This window comes from Balaenoptera ricei, chromosome 6 (genome assembly GCF_028023285.1).
Source record: "Balaenoptera ricei isolate mBalRic1 chromosome 6, mBalRic1.hap2, whole genome shotgun sequence".
NCBI lineage: Eukaryota > Metazoa > Chordata > Mammalia > Artiodactyla > Balaenopteridae > Balaenoptera > Balaenoptera ricei.
Window position 1 is genome coordinate 117,553,188 of NC_082644.1, and position 21,588 is coordinate 117,574,775.

The 21,588-nt window shown below is 37.4% G+C and overlaps 1 protein-coding gene and 1 pseudogene across 1 annotated transcript in view; one reads left to right on the forward strand and one right to left on the reverse strand.

Moving 5' to 3' along the window:
* ABL1 (ABL proto-oncogene 1, non-receptor tyrosine kinase) overlaps positions 1-21,588 on the forward strand; it is a 133,665-nt gene that overhangs the window by 51,408 nt on the left and 60,669 nt on the right. The window lies entirely within an intron of this gene.
* Positions 11,106-12,106, reverse strand: LOC132367998 (S-adenosylmethionine decarboxylase proenzyme-like; annotated as a pseudogene).

Genomic DNA, 21,588 nt, shown 5'->3' on the forward strand with positions numbered 1-21,588 from the left:
AAGTCTTCTCTGGACTCAAAGAATTCCCATTGATCATTCCAACTAATATGAACACACCAAAAAAGGAGAAAGGCAGACACACAGACCCAAAGAAAGAGGATATCATGAGCAAGAGTCACTAGAAATCATAGTAAACTCAGACATCTAAAGATTTCAGATATTGGAAATATTGGATATTGAATATAAAATAAATTCACTTAGTAATTTTTGGAAACAAAAGAAGGAATAGAAAATATGAGTGAAGAAAAAGATATCATCAAGAACAGCCAGGCAAATTTATTTTAAAAACCAAATATAATGTCAAGAAGTGAAAAGTGTAATCTTTGAAATAAAAAATTCAAGGAGGGGTTGAATATCAGAATAGATATAGCTGAAGAGAGAATTAATGAACTGGAAGATAAATCTGAAGACGTAACACAGCTTGCAGTTTAGAGAGATAAAGAGATAGAAAATATGATTGGTTAACAGACAGGGTATATAGTGAGAAGATCCAACTTATGTTTAATTGGAGTTCCAAGAACATAAGAGGATGCTATGGGGAATGGCAAAGAGGAAATATTGAAAGAGATAACTGGTGAGAATTTTTATAATTGATAAACATCAGGCCATCCCTTGTCATTTGTGGAAGCTAGGGCATCAGTATAAATGGAGGCCCACAAACTATATGTCTAAATATTTAAAAGTTACAAGTGTAACAAACTACTAAATAAAATATATTCTATACTCCTGCCTTGGTGAATATACCATAGTAACCTAGAAATTTAGAGTGTTTGAACTTCACAGAGCTTCGCACTGGCATGTAGCAGCACAGACTGAGCCAGACCCTGACCTATGGCCTGACCCTCTTCTCTTTCTTCCCCCAGCTTTTTTGTGCACTGTGAGGGGCCTCCTGCACACATGTATAGATGTTTCAGCCTGCCTATATAATCTCTGTTCACATTTCTCACAAACATGCCACTAGAGGACACCTCTGGCATGTTTAATCTGTGCACACTGCTGGTGCATTCCATTTTCAGAGTAGACCTGGGAAGAGATCCATGTAAGCCTTGAATGTGGGCTTGGAGCTGACTAGGTAGGGAATTCCAGGGTCCTGGATACCTAGAATATGGTAGTTAGGTTCTGGGTGGGCACATCCCCTGAGCCTTCAGACCCCTTGCCTTGTGGGGAGAGCTGGAGTCTGTTAAATTGTGGAATTGAGGACAGGGTCCTCTCTTGTCCTAAGTTCTAAGTGTGGTAGAGAGATAAAAGTTCTCAGGTTCAGGAAGCCCATCAAAGTCCAACACAGTCAAAAAGGAAGGAAAAGAAGGAAAGAAACCCATGTCTAAATATATAGTGAACCTATAGAATATCAAAGACAGAAAAGACTCTTAAAATAGCTAGAGAGAAAAGACAGATTACCTACAAAGGATTAGAGTGACGGCTGGCTTTTCTACAGCAAGAGTAGAGGCCCTGAAAAGGTAGAATAATATTTTCAAAGTAGGCAGAGAAAATAACTATTAACCTAGAATTGTATAGCCATAAAACAGTCTTTCAAGAATGAGAATGAAATAAAGACATTTTCAGATAAATAAAAACAAAAAGAATTTACCACTGAGAACTCATCACAAAAGGACATTCTCAAGGATATATTTCAAGAAGGGAAATGACTCCAAGAAAGAAGGTTTAGAATTTAAGAAGTTAAAGTTAATCCACCCAGAGATGTGGATTAACTTGCCTAAAGATCCCAGTTGGTTTAGAACCGAGCCAGGACTTAAACCCCCAAATCATCTTTCTTCCATCCAGACAGAATGCAAGTAAGAAATAAAGTTGAAAGCAGAATAGCATTTTCATCTAGGAAGTAGACCTAGGGTGCCTTGGGGTTCACTTCTGAGGTAAGCCCTACGTTTGTGCGAGGACACACCATCACTTAGATTGAGTCTTGACAGCCTCTGGGAATTCGATCTGAGCTTCCCATTGCTAATGTGTCATTTTTCCTTTCTCCTGACACTGAGTTGGTTGCTCAAACTGAGAACTTTACATTCTGCCCTTCAAGAGGCCACATGGTAGCCTGAGGCCACAAGTAACCGAAAGCCTCTCCAGGGAGGTGACCACTTTCATGTCACTGCTTGTCTCTTGATTTTCTTCTTTTTCCTTTCCAGTTTCCATCAGCTACCTCCTGCACCGACTGGTCCTTCAAGAATTTCTTCATCCTCCCAGCCCTCCGCTTGTACACTTTCTCTATAATAAACCAGTAACCATGTCAAATAAGATTTCTGATGTGGGGTCCTGGGCAGCACAAAGAGTGGAAGTATTGAATGGGGGAGGGTATAAGATGTGTGGAAAATGTTGAATAGGATATTTTAAGAGAAAAGCAACTATACTTGAAGAAAACTTAAAAAAGGATATTTTAAGAGATATTTCAAATAATACTGTACTGTCTATTTACGTAGTTGTGCTTGAATTTTTAACTGGTGGTAGTCATAATAATCAGGATTTCCTGTAATTGGAATGTTCTTAAACCTTTCAGAACATTGTTGATATTATCCTCTCCGTGCAGTTTAGAAGTTTCAGACTATTTCTTCTAAGAAATAAATCTGGTCCATACAAGCTGTGTTGTGAATTGCACATTTTGACTTGAGTTTTAGTACTGAGCTTTGCCTGCTTTTTAAAGAGTCAGGTAAACACAGCTAATGAGTGCAGTTTCAAACCTGAGCTACTATTATCCTGCAGGTGACATTGGATCATGGTACATCGCTATCTTGTTGAGTTTGGTGCTTCAAACAGCAAAGTTTGTGACTGCCCTTAGGTCATATATATTTTCTTACCTGCAAGCTTACATCCATAAAGTTAGCAGAATATATCATAGTCAAGTTCATAAACTAGCTGATTTATTTTGTTCGTTTACTGAGCTTGGGAAGAATCTTTTTTTAAAGGCCAAGTTTAAGATACCTTAGAACATAAAAATATGTGTGTTTCCTGGCCCATTCTATCTTTTGAAGGCCAGATTTCATCAAAACAGATGAATCACTGTTTTTTCTTCCTTCATCATCCCCTAATTGGTTTCCAAAATAAAATGATTAATGGCTGCGTTTCTCAACTGCATTGTTTTGATTACAGTCCTACCACCAGTACTGATGATACACTGGGAAACACTTTCAAAATGGGTGATGTTCTTGACTGGGTCACATGACTTCCCGAAGGGTTCCCCTGATGTGTTGCCACCAGGAAGTCTTCAAAGGGGCAAGCCCTTTCATATGCTTTTGTTATAAGTTAAGGAAAATGATTTTAAATAATGAAACCTTGGTTATGATTCAGGCTCCATTTTTCTTCAGATCTGTTCTAGTTTTCAGACTGGAAAAAAGTATGCTAAAATTTTAGAATTCCCTAGAGCATATTTTTAATTCCTGGAGTGTTTTTTGTATTTTTTTTTTTTAAATCATCAGTATGTGTGAAAGCGTCATCAGTTGACCCACTGGCAGAATATGATTATTCCTGACTGTAGGCACCTCTCTCCTGGTACCCTCAAAAGAGCGACTCTCTTCACATTTCTTGAGCACTTTGTCCGATGTGTGATAAGGAAGCATAAAGCTAGTTGGACCAGCTAGAAGACCCAAGGGTTTCTTGTGAGCATCCCTTGTACTACAATTGGGCCTTTTGTTCATTGGTGAACTGCTCCTTGCCATGCTGTCTTATAGCTCGTTGGCCATTGAGTATTTCATTTATAGCAACAGGAAGGAATAATTACCCAGATATTATGAAGTGGGTGGTTTTAGAATTCCACTTCAGATGGCATCGACCCTTAATGCAGCTGGTTTCACTTAATACATTTTGTTTAAACAAACCCTGTTCCTGGAAGTGGTTTCGGAATAGTCTGTTCCTGTAGCTGTTCCTTTGCTCTTATTTTTAAAAATGTTTTCCCAACGATATCCTAAGTGCATGAGCCTGACAGATACAAAAATTTTGCTTAAAGTTATTGCACTTATGAATAGAGTTGTGTCCAGATATGATATATTGATTATTGTATTCATAGCTTAAAGATTTAATTGGGTACCTTTATTTTGCATAACTGGCCACATTTTTTGTTTGTTTGTTTAGGTATATTTCTCTTTAAGGGACTCTGATGTCTAGAAATCACCACTGACTAAATAGATAGAGAATAAGTGTTTTTCACTTTATAAACATGAAAAATTCTTAACAAAAAGCCATGGCTAGGCTGATTAAGCAATCAGTATATTTTCAAGTGGGCTATAAATTTCTAGTTTAGGTAGGATACCACAATATTAAAATTAAATTTTAAAAAAGACTGACTAGAAATAAAAAATAAGATACTGGTAGTGTCTACTCTGACTTTTCTAAAACAAGTTTGTATTACTTTATCAAAAGAATTTTAATGAGAGAATCTTTTAAGAACAGGAATTTAGAAAACATATGCAAGTCATTAAGAACTTTTTATATAAACTTTCATTTTGTTGTATTCTCTCATAGGATTTATTCTTGTCTTTGGAGAACTTATTTCGAATTATAATTATACTTTAATTAATGTGATACTTTGTTCACTGCCCCTCCCCTCCTGGACTGTAAGCTCCCTTAGGACAGGACCATATCTTGTGCTTTTATTAAATCTCAGTACATATTCTGTTACCTGGCACATAGTAGATGTTTAGTAGAAACTTATTGAATGAATGAATGAATCAGTGAAATGCTTTTCACATTTCTATACTACTAGAGTGCAGTATAGTGATAATGATAGCAAACTTACATTACTCTTAACTATGTCAGACCCTGTTCTGAGTGCTTTATGTACTCCCTAAGTATTGGGTGGTCACTGCATACAAAGCATTCAACAATGTGATGGTTAACATTTAAATCTTGCTGCCAAGACCTTTATTATTTGTGTTTGACAGTTATTCCAGGCATTTTCCATATAGGAATATTCTGGTAATAAAAGAACACAGGATGTTCTTCCGCTCCCAGGACTAGTGCGTTTGTGATTCCAGGTGCAAATCTCTGTTGCCAGGACCCGTGGACCTGTTCTCAAAGCTCAAACACTACATCAAGAGATTAGACCAGGTACCTTTTCCTTTTTTCCCTCTCTTTTTCTCTCCTTTTCCCCACTTTGATGTTCATCTCTTCAGCAGGTCAGAATTGATACAGCTTCCAGAAGCTTCCAGTAAACAAATGATTACCTTTTAATTCTTATTCTGATGAATACTTTTTGGTTGTAATTGTTTTTATTACAAAGGTAGTATTTACTCATTATTTTAACGTAAGTAAATGTCTCTTTCTCTTGATCACCCACCTTAGGAGTAACCCCTGTTGTTTGTTGAATATTCATCAGACCTTTTTCTCCTGGCTTCTTGAATGTTTAAGAAGGTTGCATTTTGAAAACACTGTATCCTACACCATATGTAAAAGTGGATGTTCTGCTTCTCAGAGTACAATTTAATTTACTTTGTAGATGTTATTAATGGAAGGCAGAGAAGACTCTGGGCCCAATATTAAGTGTGGAACTTACAAAACGTTTATTAATGATTGTTACTAAGTTATTGCTCCCAATGGAACCTGTAACATATTCCTGTTAAATTAATCTCAAATTGCTAAGTATATTATTCCAGTAATCAGAAAATGTAGATAAGTAACAAGGAGCAGGAGACTTGTGCCCAAGTAAAAAATAAATGTGGATTTACAACATATAAGAATCTTTTGGCAAATCAAGAATGATCACCACGGGGCTTCCCTGGTGGCGCAGTGGTTAAGAATCCGCCTGCCAATGCAGGGGACACGGGTTCGAGCCCTGGTCTGGGAAGATCCCACATGCCGCGGAACGGCTGGGCCCCGTGAGCCACAACTACTGAGCCTGCGCGTCTGGAGCCTGTGCTCCCCAAAAAGAGAGGCCGCGATAGTGAGAGGCCTGTGCACCGCGATGAAGAGTGGCCCCCGCTTGCCGCAACTAGAGAAAGCCCTCACACAGAAACGAAGACCCAACACAGCCATAAATAAATAAATAAATAATAATTAAATAAAATGGAGATTTCTTTAAAAAAAAAAAAAAAAAAAAAGAGTTAAAAGAATGATCACCAGTAGCAAACAGCTTTACTGCTCATCTGTCTGCTTGGATTTAGTACACTGGTTTAGTATAATATTTGGTAGAACATTACTGACCAGAAAACATGGATGTCACATCTCTAGAAAGAAAAACTATAGTAGTTCAATTCCCAATGTGTACCTTAGTTGTTTTTTGTTGTTGTTTTTATTTTTACTTTTCAAGTAAAAATAAGAATCTCTAAAAAAAAGAAAAGAATAATCACCAAGCTCTTTCTCACTACTTGAGAATTGTGAAAGTACAGAGGAGACATGCAATGAGATTGATTGGTATTTCCCAGCGTGCTTTTTCTATTTCTTTTCTTTTCTTTTTTTTTTTTAATTTATTTATTTATTTATGGCTGCACTGGGTCTTCGTTTCTGCGCGAGGGCCTTCTCCAGTTGCGGCAAGCGGGGGCCACTCTTCATCGTGGTGCGTGGGCCTCTCACCATCGCGGCCTCTCCTGTTGCGGAGCACAGGCTCCAGACGCGCAGGCTCAGTAATTGTGGCTCACGGGCCCAGCCGCTCCATGGCATGTGGGATCTTCCCAGACCAGGGCTTGAACCCACGTCCCCTGCATCAGCAAGCAGACTCTCAACCACTGCGCCACCAGGGAAGCCCTTTTTCTATTTCTTGAAAATTGTACAGTACTTTGCCACGGTTTGTTGAAATGAGAAACCTGTGCCTTCAGTATTTCCTACCAACCCTTTCTTGACTTTGTTCTCCGCTTCTCCCTATAGTAACAATGAATTCTTTAAGGATAGCAGGGGGATTGAAGAAGCAAGGTGGTTAAACAAAAATTGTCTTTACACATACTAGCCCATTCTGTGATGTACATGAGTTCAGAGCAACCTCAAAGGCCCCTCTTCCAGCCCCATGCTTCACCCTTAACAGTAATGTGAATGAAGCCAGGAGAGTCATAAAACTGTGGGTTTAAGGTGCCATAAGGAAAGGAGGCTTCACTAACGCCAATGTTTGGAGCTGTGTTTGTCCTCCCAGAGGTGTTCGTACTGGTAAGCAATGCTTGGTGGTGAGGGTAAGCTTTGCCTTTGTAAAGTGCATGACGGGTGATAGTGAAAGGGCCATGAGAAAGAATTACTGGGAGGGTTGCAGGTGCATTGGCTCAGGCAGATTGATTGTAGGAAGAGTACACAGGAAGGCTGAGGTTTGGGAGTTTATTCTTTTGAAAGTGATCCGTGTCTAATAACCCCTGGAAAATCTTCATTTACTTCCAAGGGGTACACATACCCCAGTCTGAGTCCTGATCTAGATTCTATCATGTATTAGCTGTGACCCTGGACAAATAACTTTACTCTTATGGCCTCAGTAAGAAAGTGGATCATAATGCCACCTCCCTAACGGGTTTGATGGGATTTCAATGGGATATTGCATATAGAGTGCTTGATACAGTAAGTAAAAAGTTATGTGTCAACCATTATTGATATCATGATGATAAAATCTGTAACATAATGGTTTTTATAAGTGAAATATAGTTGAAATTTGTTAACAGTCAACTCCTCACAGACCTTCAGGGAAGCCTGTCAAGGAAGGAAATCTTAGTGACGTAATGGAGAACACTGAACACTACCTTGACAGAGTCTTAGGGGAGGCTATGTATAGAATATTAGGACCTGGCTTGGGGGATTTTTTTTAAGTAATTAAAAAAAAAAATTAAGGTATTCTTTACATGTTATATAAAGTCCACCCATTTTATAAACTTTTTTTTTAAACTAAGTTTGGGTTTATTTATTTATTTATGGCTGTGTTGGGTCTTCGTTTCTGTGCGAGGGCTTTCTCCAGTTGCGGCCAGCGGGGGCCACTCTTCATCGCGGTGCGCGGGCCTCTCACTATCGCGGCCTCTCTTGTTGCAGAGCACAGGCTCCAGACGCACAGGCTCAGTAATTGTGGCTCACGGGCCTAGTTGCTCCGCAGCATGTGGGATCTTCCCAGAGCAGGGCTCGAACCCGTGTCCCCTACATTGGCAGGCAGATTCTCAACCACTGCGCCACCAGGGAAGCCCAGTCCACCCATTTTAAGTGTACGTTTTGATGAATTTTGGTGCGTAATCATGGAACCTCTGTCACAACTGAGATTATAAAACAGTTCTTTCATTATTACAATTTTTTCTGTGCCCCTTTCCAGTTAATTCCCTTCTCCAACCACTGGTTCCAGGCAACTACCCATCTGCCTTCTGTCTCTGTAATTTTGCCTTTTCAAGAAGTTCATGTAAGTGGAATGATACAAAAACCATAGACTTTTGTATTTGACTTCTTCCACATAGCATGATTTTTTGGTATTCAATCATATTGTTGTGTATACTGTCTCTTTTCTTTTCCTTGATAAGTTTGTTTATCCATTTATCAGTGGATAACATATGAATTGCTTCCGTTGCTGGGGCTCTTATGAATACTGCTGCTATCAACAGTCCTGTACTCGTCATTGTGTGGACATATGCTTTTATTTTTGCTGGAGAAATACCTAGGAATGGAATTTCTGGGTCATAGGACAAGTGTAAATATGGACCTACAGATGGACTCTATTCTGATCCTGTTGATATGTGTCTGTTCTTCTACCAATGTCATACTATCCTGGTTACTGTAGCTGTATAATGTATCTTGAATTAAGGTGTCATCAGATTTTATTGTTCTTTTTCAAAATTGTTCGGCTATTCTAGGTCTTTGCCTGTCCTTATAGAGTTTAAAATTACCTTGTCAATTTCTTCAAAAAAGCCAGTTAAGATTTTGATTGAGATTGCATTGTCTATTATCCATTTGGAGGGGATTGCCATCTTAATATTGGCTTCATGAGGAATCAGTATTCTACAATCCATGAGTATGTCTCTCAGTGTATTTAGGTATTTTATAATTTCCCTTTCCAATGTCTTAATAATTTTCAGTGTACAGGGCTTGCACATCTTTCATTAGGTATATAAAAAGTATTGTTAAATGATATTGTAAATAGAATTATTATTTAATCTTTCTAACTTTTTTTTTTCACTAGACAATGAATTAAGCAAACCTTCACTGAAGCTTAAATTGTGGTACAGAAATACATTTCAACGGATATAAGTCCAACACCAGGAAGAAATTATGGCACCAAAATTTTCCCTCCTCTATCATACACACTAGGATTAATTTAGATTACTATTCAATCTAGTTTTCATTTTTCTAGGCTTTGTCCATACAAATTTGTGCAGTTTTTCAACATTAAATAGAAATCTTAAATCTATTGGGGTGGGGAGAATCAGACCTCAAGCCAATAAATGTTCATCAAATCTACTGGGACACTGTTCAAGAACAAAATCCACTTTGAGCATTGGTCCTCATAATAGCACCAAAACATTAGGTACTGTGCGCTAATTACAGAATCAGACTGATCCATTGATTGAAAGCTTTTTCAGTGAAGCTCTGAATCAACAACATGTTTAAAAGTCAAAAGTGTTCCAACCACTTGATTTCAAACCAAGTAGAATTTATGTTTAGAAACACTAAAAAAAAGTGTTTCATTTTTAAATACGGAAGGAATAAAAACATCACTGCATCATCCAGAAAGAATCAAAAATTGTTTGAGGACAAGAAGAAATACAAAATTGAGTCAACTTTGCTCTTTTCTCACATGCTTAAATGTCCGTATTAGCAAATACAGCTAAAAGATGCCAACTCTTTTAAGCCTGTATTTCTAGTCATTTCCCATTGACCATTTTGGAATTTTGTATGTTATGTTTTATGGATAGCGTTCTGCTTCACTGTGTAGTATGTCTGAATAATCTGAACGGTTCTCATTCATCACTTGATGTTACTCCATGGTGAAAGAAATACCAGTCAGAGGAACCGTCAGAACACTATCACATGCATCACAAAGTCACAGAACTTTTTAAGTCACAAGATGGCAAAGACATCGATTCTGCTTTGAACCAAAGTTTATGGCATTACCATTAATAGAAATTAGTGGAAATGGCTGCAAAAGTAAAAGTTAAGGTGAATCATCTGAGCTGACTTGACTTGTTGAATCCAATACAACCTTTATCTTAAATCTCCTTGCTAACAAATTTAGTGATAATTCTTTTATACTACTACTTAGCAAGTTAATAAAGCCATGGTACTCACGAGAAGCTAATCTCATTTAATGGGGGGCACAGAATGGCATACGTTTTCCATACAGTTCTGCCAATATTCCCTAGTATCAATCTACACCTTCTTTGCTAATCAACACCAGCTTATTCCAAAAGAGCTCATGGTAACGAAAAATGCCAAACTCCCTTGACCTTAAAAGAAAATTAAGCCCAGGGTCCATCCCCCCGTTCCCCCTCTGGGGTATAAGGTTAGTGTAAACCCACAGTGTAACAGTGTATTGCTTTATGGAGTGGGTGTGGTTGGGAGGGAGACACCATGGTGAGGAACGTATCAATTAAAGTCACACAAGTATAGGAAGCAGTGAGATAGTAATACACAAAATGGATAACCACAGTCATTTTCTTAGAGGACTCGACTCGTGGAAGAAGAACTTTGATTGGTGCTGCAAAAACATTTGTATGAAGTAGAAATTGGTTTCAATAACATTAGTAGAGAGTATGTTCTAGTAAGTGGAGATAACTGGATGCAAAATCCTGGTAGCAATTTAATAGAACAGTCCCAGATGGCTAGGCTGAGGCCAACGCCTAATGAGGACGAAAGCCTTGTCTTTGGGGAATTTTAGATGATACCTGGAGAAATATTACACTGTACATAAACCAAATTGAATCGTTTTCACAAGTGTTGTAAAGTTTCATATAGTAAAAGGTTTTTTCTACATGCACTTCAATGTCACAGCAAGAGTGACATAGGATACCTAAACAAAGAAGAGAGCATTCATGCAAGATATCTAACTCCTAGATATAATAATGCATACAATTCAAAATGATTACACTATCATTACATCTAGGGCTTTCTGCAACTACAAGGTGGTGGTTATGGAAAGCGTGGCCCTTGGTATCAGTATCTAAAAAGCAGCCACCACCTTCTTCTATGTGTGTTCTCTTTTTGAGTTTTTTCTTCATTTTTCTTAATCAACTCTGCTGTTGTTGCTGCTTCTTAGCAAAACTGGTAAAAAAACAAAATTGTAATCATTGAACATAGCGCTCTGGCAATCAAGACGTTTAAAACCTTCAGTCTTCTGGGGCGAAGAAAGCACTGTGTGACATTTAGAACTCTGATTTACAAACAGGGTGGTCACAAATTTTCCTGGCTTGAAGGCTTCCACAACTTTCCTGATCAGGTCATCATAGGAGGTCGGACTTAAGTTTGTTTCAAAGCTAACATAAGAAAATTGTGGTTCTGGAGTGATGTGAATAGTCCAATAAGTTCCATCCGATTTCATTCCATTCATTGAATAGCCACAAGGATTGAACAGTGTGGGATCAATGACGGAACCTGGTATCAGGTCACGAATTCCACTCTCACGAGTGACATCCTTTGCAGTAACACCATCTTTCATGTAGAACTGGTCCATAACTGCTGGGTCAAGCTCACTCATCAGAATTTCCAGGGTTTGATCTGGCTGATTGATTACCCGACTCCCTGGGAAATCCAAAGTATACAAGTACCAACAATCAGAATTCATGCCTCCCATACAATATGCTGCTCCATTTGGGAAAATTGCATTAAGAAACTCTATTTCTTCCTGGAAATTCCAGTGTGGGTACCCTTGGTGAGAAGACTTCATGAAATTCTTACAAGAATAAAAGAAGCTTTGAGTCAAACCCACTGTAATCCCTAGCAAGTTTCAACAAGGGAACCAGTGCTTTCAGCAAGAGGGAGTACCACATGTCTTCAAAATGAAACGTCTCTTGGAGACAAACATGCTACTCTCACTGAGTACATAAGCTTCCTGCTTGTCAGTTTTTGTCACACTTCTGATTGAACACTGCACATCCTTCAAAAGTATGTCCCACTCGGATCTTGGGATGGTGCGAAGATCCCCAGATCCTTGGTTTGCATCGCATTGCTGCCTGGAGAACCAAACCTCCATCAGCTTCTCGGTCCCTTCGAAAAAATGTACAACTTCCATCACCGTGAGACTAGCGAACAACCAACAACCACAGAAAATCAACTAAATTAAATCTCTTCTCCCGCCGCTGCCACCGCAGCTGCGGATTGTTCCAGCTGTGTTAACTAAACTTCAGGTTCCATTTTTGCTATAATTTTATATTAACTTTTTTTTAAAAAGGGTTAATAAAATTTTCCCGGCTTTTTTTGTGTGTGTGTGAGCGAAAGTTGAACGTGAGTCTGTTGGAAATAGAGGCAGATACAGCTCAGTCTCTTGTAGTCTGCTGTTTCCCCATTAGAGAGAGTAGAGCGAGCGCTGACTAATGTCGCCAGCCATACTGTGGAAGCCTCAAACTTTTTATTGCTAGAAGTAAGAATGACTTTTGTATACTGAACTTGTATCCTGCAATATGCTAAATTCACTTATTAGTTCTAGTACCCTTTTTGTGTGTTGCTTAGGGTTTTCTTCGAACACTCGGAGTTTTTTGTTGTTGTTTCTGTCTTTAGATCTTTTGTCTTTAGCTGAGCTGCTTTGAGTCTGTCCCACATATGAGTATGAGTAATTCAAGGGTCAGTGAGAGATGAGTGTACTGAATTTGGAGATCACGCCGTCTCTCTCCCTTCTAAGATTACTCTACACTTTTCGGCATTCGTAGTTTATTGGCTTCACTTTCCTGATTCACCAAGTCAGAAATGCTGTGAGTTTCTCTATGCATGTTCCTACCCCCTCTGTATATGACATGTCATAGTATCCAAAGACAAGAAATTGTTGATTATAGGAACTTAAAAAAAAAAGGGAACTTTTTTTCAAAATGATTCTTGAGTAATGACAGAAAATTCAGATAGTTAACATAATATTTTGTTGATAAACAGGAAAGGAATCTCTTATCTGGCAGTGGAATAACTTGGTCACTTTACAGAAAGAAAACCCAAATTCTGATTTTACTTTTTGTCTATCACTCATTTAAAAATTTGCAATAAAGATTTATAAGTCCTTTTCTTAATGAATAAATAAATTTATTAACATTGAGCCAAGATTTCCAGTATTTTTAAACACAATTCAATATTTTCTTCAAATTCACTATCTGTAGGCATTATAAATCTAGACAAACAATTTATTTTCCTCAGACCCTTTACGTTTACCATTAATAGTTTATCCTCAAATTTGTCTTCTGGTTATCTTTTATCATTTATAAACCTTTGAATTAATTAATATACCTTCTTAGGTATGTGTTTATGAATAGATGACAAAATTTTTTTTTTAATTTTATTTTCTATTTATTTATTTATTTTTGGCTGCCTGGGGTCTTTGTTGCTGCACGCAGGCTTTCTCTACTTGAGGCGAGCGGGGGCTACTCTTCATTGCCGTGCGCGGGCTTCTTATTGCGGTAGCTTCTCTTGTTGCGGAGCACGGGCTCTAAGCGCGTGGGCTTCAGTAGTTGTGGCACGTGGGCACAGTAGTTGTGGCTCCCGGGCTATAGAGCGCGGGCTAAGTAATTGTGGCGCACAGGCTTAGTTGCTCCGTGGCATGTGGGATCTTCCCAGACCGGGGCTTGAGCCCGTGTCCCCTGCATTGGCAGGCGGATTCCCAACCACTGAGCCACCAGGGAAGTCCCATAGATGATAAAATTAAACCTCTTAACTAGTTGTAAAATTGAACTGACTATATCACATTAAATAAAACAATGCATAGATTATATTTGTTTACTCTCTTAATAAACTAATAATTTTCTTAATGAAAAAAACAGACAAACCACATTTATCTTACACACATATTCCTATTTCTCTGTAACCATTTATATTAGCCAACTTTAAAGTTAAAGTTTCTAGACACAGGAGAACACTAGAAGACTGGAAACCAAGAACTGTCTAGCAAATTTTTCTATGAGCATACATTTTATGTCACTTTAACAAATTTTAAAGTGGCAAAATAAGCATGGATATATCATTTAGAGAAATTTACACATCCAGTTAATCAATCTATAGGTAATTTTTATATAAAAATAAGGAGGAAGGGTAATTTAAAACTATATGTGGTGCCCAATGTTTGGATCTTTTCCTTTAGTTAGAAATTATCCATATATCCAAAGATTATTAATTAACTCAATTTATCATTTGTTTAAGAGATCTTTAAGTGGACTAAACATCTGGAAATTAAAACTTAGACCAACACATCAAATCTTTATGATTTAAAGCATTGTAAGAATTCATGAGATTGTCATTTTAAAAAGATATTTTATTATATAAGTTCTTTCAATTAAATTCAATTTTATTTTTTATAATTTTAAACAATTTGTGGAAACAATGATAACTTACTGGATCCATAGAACTAATAAAGTTAATTTAGAAGGTTTAAATCATGAGAAATTAACCCCAAATCTTACACTGATTTAATTATTGCATTATTTTTATATCATAATAAAATCAGGAGGCATAGAGTTATTTTTAAGCTAATTTTATCTCACTCTTGTATATAGTCCAAAGAATCATCTAATTATCAGGAATATTACATAAATATTTTAATATAAATAAACCTCCTATGGTCATATATCCAAAAAGATTTTTAAGACTCTTGGATATACTAAGCCTAGGTATAGGAAACAAAACTATTACCCAAACCCACATTTAAACTTTTGGGTTATAATTTCAGCAAGGGAAAAGTAGAAGCAAAAATAGTTTAATTTTTCTCTCTTTCTTATGGAAATTTTGGACTGTTAATCTGTACTAGATATTTCTTGAGCCTGCACAGAAGGACAGAAAAACTATTTATAATTAGTTAATCTCCAGACTTTCCCAAGAAAAGAGAAAATATGGGAAAGGAAGGAAGAAAGAAGTGAGAGCAAGCTGCCTGCAGATAGATGGGAGTGGCTGATTATCTTCTCTGTGTAAGGAGAGGAGAAGACTTAGACAAAGCAAAACCCATTTTGACACACCCACTCAAAACTACCAGAGCTAAAGTCAGTACAGCTCGTTTAAATAGTAATTCAGATTCTTGGCATCCTATTAAGTCATGTCCTTTAAAAGCTGGCACTTAGTAAGTATGGAAAAAAAAAGGAGGTCTCCCAATTTAAAAAGGTGATCTGTCTTTTAGATGGGCAAGACAGAGACTTTCCTCATGAGGTTTCTTCCCTTTTTTGTTCTGCGTTTAATGTGTCTCTTAAATGAAAAATCTTACTCATAACAAAATTTTCAAAATGGCAACTGCAATTTCAGATTGGTACAATTATACCAGTTAGAGAGAGATACGTATGCGTTCAAATATGAAGAGAGCAGGTATTTGGCCCAAAGGGCCAGGAAAAGAAGACCTCACAAGAATGGTGTCAGTAGGAATGGTGCTTATGCAATCTTGAGAAAGAAGAATAGAGCTAGAGGTATCACACTCCTTGGCTTCAGACTATACTACAAAGCTACAATAATCAAAACGGTATGGTAGTGACACAAAAACAGACACATAGATCAATGGAACAGAATAGAGAGCCCAGAAATAAACCCATGCACTTAAACAGTCAACTGATCTATGCCAAAGGGGGCAAGAATATATAATGGGGAAAAAGACAGTCTCTTCAATAAGTGGTGCTGGGAAAACTGGACAGCTACATATGAAGGAATAAAATTAGAACATTTTCTTACACCATATACAAAAACTCAGATTAAATGTAAGACCAGAAACCATAAAACTCCTAGAAGAAAGCATAGAACACTGTTTGACAGAAATTGTAACAATATATTTTTTATCTGTCCTAAGGCAAAGGAAGCAAAAGCAAACATAAATAAATGGGACCTGATTAAACTTAAAAGCTTTTGCACAGCAAAGGAAACCATCGAAAATATGAAAGGACAGCCTACAGAATGGGAAAAAAATATCTGCAAATGATATGACTGATAAGGGGTTATTATCCAAAATATATAAATAGCTCATACCACTCATTATCAAAAAAATAAACAACCCAATTAAAATAGGCAGAAGACCTGCACAGACATTTTTCCAAAGAAGACACAGAGATAACCAACAGACACATGGAAAGATGTTCAACATCACTAATCATCAGAGAAAGGCAAATCAAAACCACAGTGAGATATCACCTCACACCTGTCAGAATGGCTATCATCAAAAAAGACCACAAATAACAATTGTTGGCAAGGATGTAGAGAAAAGGGAACTCTTGTACACTGCTGGTGGGAATGTAAATTGGTGCAGCCCCTATGGAAAACAATATGGAAGTTCCTCAAAAAACTGAAAAAGAATTACCATATGATCTAGCAGTTCCACTCCTGGATATATATCCAAAGAAAACAAAAACACTAACTTGAAAAGATACACGCACCCCAATGTTCAAAACAGCATTATTTACTTACAGTAGCCAAGATATGGAAGCAACCTAAGTGTCCATCAACAGATGAATGGATAAAGAAGATGTGGTGTGTGTGTGTGTGTGTATGTATGTGTATAATGGAATACTACTCAGCCATAAGAAAGAATGAAATTTTGCCACTTGCAGTGACATGGATGGACCTGGAGGGTATTATGCTTAGTGAAATGTCAGACTGAGGACGATAGATACTGTATGTTGTCACTTATATGTGGAATCTAAGAAATAAAACAAATTAATATAACAACTGAAACAGACTTAAAGATATAGAGAACAAACCAGTGGTTATCAGTGGGGAGAGGAAAGGCAGAGGGGTTAAGAGCTACATACTACTATGTATAAAATAAATAAGCTACAAGGATATATTTTACAGCACAGGGAATATAGCGAATATTTTATAATAGCTTTAAATGGAGTACAGCTATAAAAAAATTTTGAATCACTGTGTTGTACACCTGAAACTAATATAATATTATAAATCAACTATACCTCAATTTAAAAAAAAAGAGAGAGACTGGTGCTTATGCAAACTTCATATCTCCAGAATCTGGTCAAAGGCCAGGGAGTCACCAAGTGGAGTCCCAATGAACCCCCCAACAATTGATGTCTATCACTACCCTTAGAAAACAGGGCTTGTGGAAATTCACTTTAACACCATTTGCTTAATGGTAGAATTAGGTTCTTAATTCAACCAACCCAAGCAATCAAGAATGAGCGACTGTATACAGGACTTGGCTGTAGGTATATACAAAGATGGATCAGACAGAAGACATAGTTTCAGCTGCCTAGGGAGCTCACAGTCTAGCTCTTCTTTTGAGCAAAATATTGCTTAAGTTGTTGCCTTAATGGTAGGATAAATCTGCCTTGGAATTGATCCAAGGTGATTTAATTACTGTGAAATAGTTACACCAATAAGACTTAAATTCCAGAGAACCCCCCTACTGGATTCCAGCATGCTGCAGAATATTAGGATTCCTGTTCTTATGTTAGTAAGCCAGGCCAGCCCTATTTTCTGTGATGACTTTTTTTTTTAAATAAAATAATGCATTCACTAGTTTAAAAATATATAAAAATGTAGATTGACAAGTCTTACTCTGACCCTTGTGCATATCTACTTGGTTATTGCATTCTCATTTCTCCCATGAATAAACACTATAATTAGTTTCTTAGATGTCTTTCCATTGTTTCTTTGTGCAAATACAAGCAAAAATGAATTCATATACTTTTAAATCCCATTCTTACACAGAAGCTAGAATACCAGTTCAAAGGTGGTCAGGCAGGAGGAATTCTGTCTTACTTGGGAGAGGATCAGGGCTTTTTTTTCTAGTCAGGCCTTCAACTGATTGGATGAAATCCACCCACATTAAGGAGGGCAATCTCATCCAAAAACACCCTCATGGAAACACCAGAATAATGTTTGACCAAATATCTGGATATTCTGTGACCCAGTTAAGCTGACATAAAATTAACCATCGCAAGGGTCTTGTCCCAATTAATGGTAGAATAAATGCTACTCTGGTCTTGCCTAACAACATTTAAGAGGAAAACCCAAATGGATCAAATTGTTTCCAGACTGTATCTCAGAACAAAGCTAAAGAATATTTTTAGCAATGCAAAAATATCTAGGACCCAACATGGTAAAATACACAATGTCTGCATCCAGTCAAAAATTACTAGGTACGTAAGGAAGTAGGAAATATTCCAGTAACTGACCAGAAATGACACAGATGGTAGAATTAGTAAATATGGACATTAAAATAATTATTATAATTGTATTCCATATGTTTAAGAAGCTAGAGGAAAGATTGTGTTAGAGACATGGAAGATGAACTAGAGATGAAAACTACAATTTCTGAGATGAATACACTGAATGAAATTGATGTCAGAATAAACAGTGTAGAAATAAAGATTAGTGATTTTGAAGACAATGTAAACTGTCCAAAATGAAACACAGAAAGAAAAAAATCTGAAAAAAATTAATGAACAGAGCATCAGTGAAGTACGGGGCCAATTATATGTGTAACTGGAGTGCCTGAAGGAGGAAGGAAGTGTGAGGGATAGAAGAAATAACAGAAGAAAAAAATGACTGAATAAAAAGCACCTCCAAATGTAATGAAAGTAATAAACCCATAAATCCAAGAATCTCAAGGAACTCCAAGCACAAGAAACATGAAGAAAAATGGTATCAAGGCACATTATACTCAAATTGCTTAAAACTAGTGATAGAGAAGAATGTTAAAAGCAGCCAGAGAAAATGAAGATTAGGATGACAGCAGATCCCTCTTTGAAAACAGTGTAAGCCAGGCAACAGTGGAGCAACATCTTTAAACTAGCAAAAGAAAAACATCGTCAACCTAGAATTATTTGCTTGGTGAAAATATCTTTCAAAAACAAAGGCTGGGCTTCCCTGGTGGCGCAGTGGTTGAGAATCTGCCTGCCAATGCAGAGGACACGGGTTCGAGCCCTGGTCTGGGAAGATCCCACATGCCGCAGAGCAACTGAGCCCGTGAGCCACAATTACTGAGCCTGTGCGTCTGGAGCCTGTGCTCCGCAACGAGAGAGGCCGCAATGGTGAGAGGCCCGTGCACCGTGATGAAGAGTGGCCCCCGCTTGCCACAACTAGAGAAAGCCCTTGCACAGAAACGAAGACCCAACACAGCCATAAATAAATAAATAAATAGATTAAAAAATAATAATAATAATAATAATAATGATCCTAACAATAAAATATCCTCTTTAAAAAAAAAAACAAAAACAAAGGCAATATAAAGTCTTCTTCAGACATAGCAAAAACTGAAAGAATTCATTACCAGCAGGCTTGCACTAAAAAAAATGTAAAAGAATGTCCTTGAAGCAGAAGAAAAATGATACCTGGTGGAAACCAGAGCTACAAAAAGAAAGTGAAACACTGGAGAAGGGTAACTACCTTGTAAATATATAATATTTTTTCTCATTATTAATTAATTAATTAACTTATTTATTATTTATTTTTGGCTGTGTTGGGTCTTCGTTGCTGCACGCAGGCTTTCTCTAGTTGCGGAGAGTGGGGGCTACTCTTCGTTGCGGTGCGCGGGCTTCTCATTGCAGTGGCTTCTCGTTGTGGAGCACGGGCTCTAGGCACACGGGCTTCAGTAGTTGTGGCACGTGGACTCAGTAGTTGTGGCTCACGGGCTCTAGAGCGCAGGCTCAGTAGTTGTGGCGCACGGGCTTAGTTGCTCCGCGGCATGTGGGATCTTCCCGGCCCAGGGCTCAAACCCGTGTCCCCTGCATTGGCAGGCGGATTCTTAACCACTGCGCCACCAGGGAAGCCCTTTTCTCATTATTTAAATATCTTTAAAAGATATGTCTTTTAAACAAAAGCAGAAATAACACACTGGCATTTACAGCTTATGTAGAAGTAAAGTTTATGACAGCAGTAGCACAAATGGGAGTGGGAAAATGGAAGTATACTGTTGTAAGATTCTTATACTTTATGTGAAGTAATATATCATTTGCAAGTAGATTGTGATAAGTTAAAGATGTATATGATAAACTCTAAAGCAGCAGAGTTATAGCTAATAAGCCAACAGAGATAAATTATAAAAATGAAGATATTTAATTAATACAAAAAAGAGCAGACAGAAAAACTTGGAAAAATGAACAAAGAACAGATTACATAGCAGTACATCTGAAACTTATTTTTTTAAAAAGAACAGATTGTATAAATATAAAATAGCAAGATGGTAGATTAAATTCCATATTGATATTATGTTAAATATAAAAGTCTAAACGTCCCAATAAAAAACAGAGATTGTCAGATTGGATAAAAAAGTAAGACCCATTTATATGTTACCTACAATGAACCCACTTTTAATATAAAGATACAAATAGATTAAAAGCAAAAGGGTGGAAAAAGATGTACCATGTCAACATTAATCAAAAGATTAACTTGAGGGCTTCCCTGGTGGCGCAGCGGTTGAGAATCTGCCTGCCAATGCAGGGGACACGGCTTCGAGCCCTGGTCTGGGAAGATCCTGCATGCCACGGAGCGGCTGGGCCCGTGAGCCACAATTACTGAGCCTGCGCGTCTGGAGCCTGTGCTCTGCAACAAGAGAGGCCGCGATGGTGAGAGGCCAGCGCACCGCGATGAAGAGTGGCCCCCGCTTGCCGCAACTGGAGAAAGCCCTCGCACAGAAACGAAGACCCAACACAGCCATAAATAAATAAATAAATAAATAATTTTAAAAAAATAAAAAAGAGTGGAGTCTCTGTTTCCCACAGTCCTGTCGAAGTCCTGCAATCAAATCCCACTAGCCTTCAAAGTCTGATTCTCTGGGAATTCCTCCTCCTGTTAAAAAAAAAAAAAAAAAAGATTAACTTGAATGTCTATATCAGACAAAGTAGATTTCAAAACAGAACATATTACCAAGGATAAAGAGAGTCATTTCATAATGGTAAAGAGGTCAATCCAATAAGAATATATAATCCTAAGTGTTTATATATGTATTAGAGAGTCAAAATACATGAATCAAAAACTGATAGAACTGCAAGGAGAAATCCACAATTATATTTGGAGATTTTAACACCTCTCACTCAATTGATAAAACACATAGACAAAAATCAATAAGGATATGGGAGATTTGAACAATATAAACAACTGTCTTGGCTTAATTAACATTTATAGAACACTCTACCCCTCCACCCCAAACAGTAGAATACACATTCTTTACAAGCGCACATGAAACTGTTACCAAGATAAATCATTTTCTGGGCTATTAAAAAAGTCTCAATGAATGTAAGCTGATTCAAGTCATAGAAAGTATGATCTCTGACCACAGGGGAATTAAATGAGGAATCAGTAACAGAAAGATATCTGGAAGAGCTTTCAATTATTTGGAAATGAAATAACACACCTTTAAATAAACCATGAGTCAAAGAAAAAAAAATCAAAAGTGAAATTAATAAGTATTTGGAACTGAATGAAGGTGAAAATGCAACATAAAATTTGGGGGATGGGGCTAAAGGGAAATTTATTTAACACTAAAACCCTGTATTAGGAAAGAAAAAAGCTTCAAATAACTGACCTTGGGATCCCATCTTAAGAAACTAGAAAAATGAAAGCTAGTGAAACCCAAATTAAGCAGAAAAAAAGGCC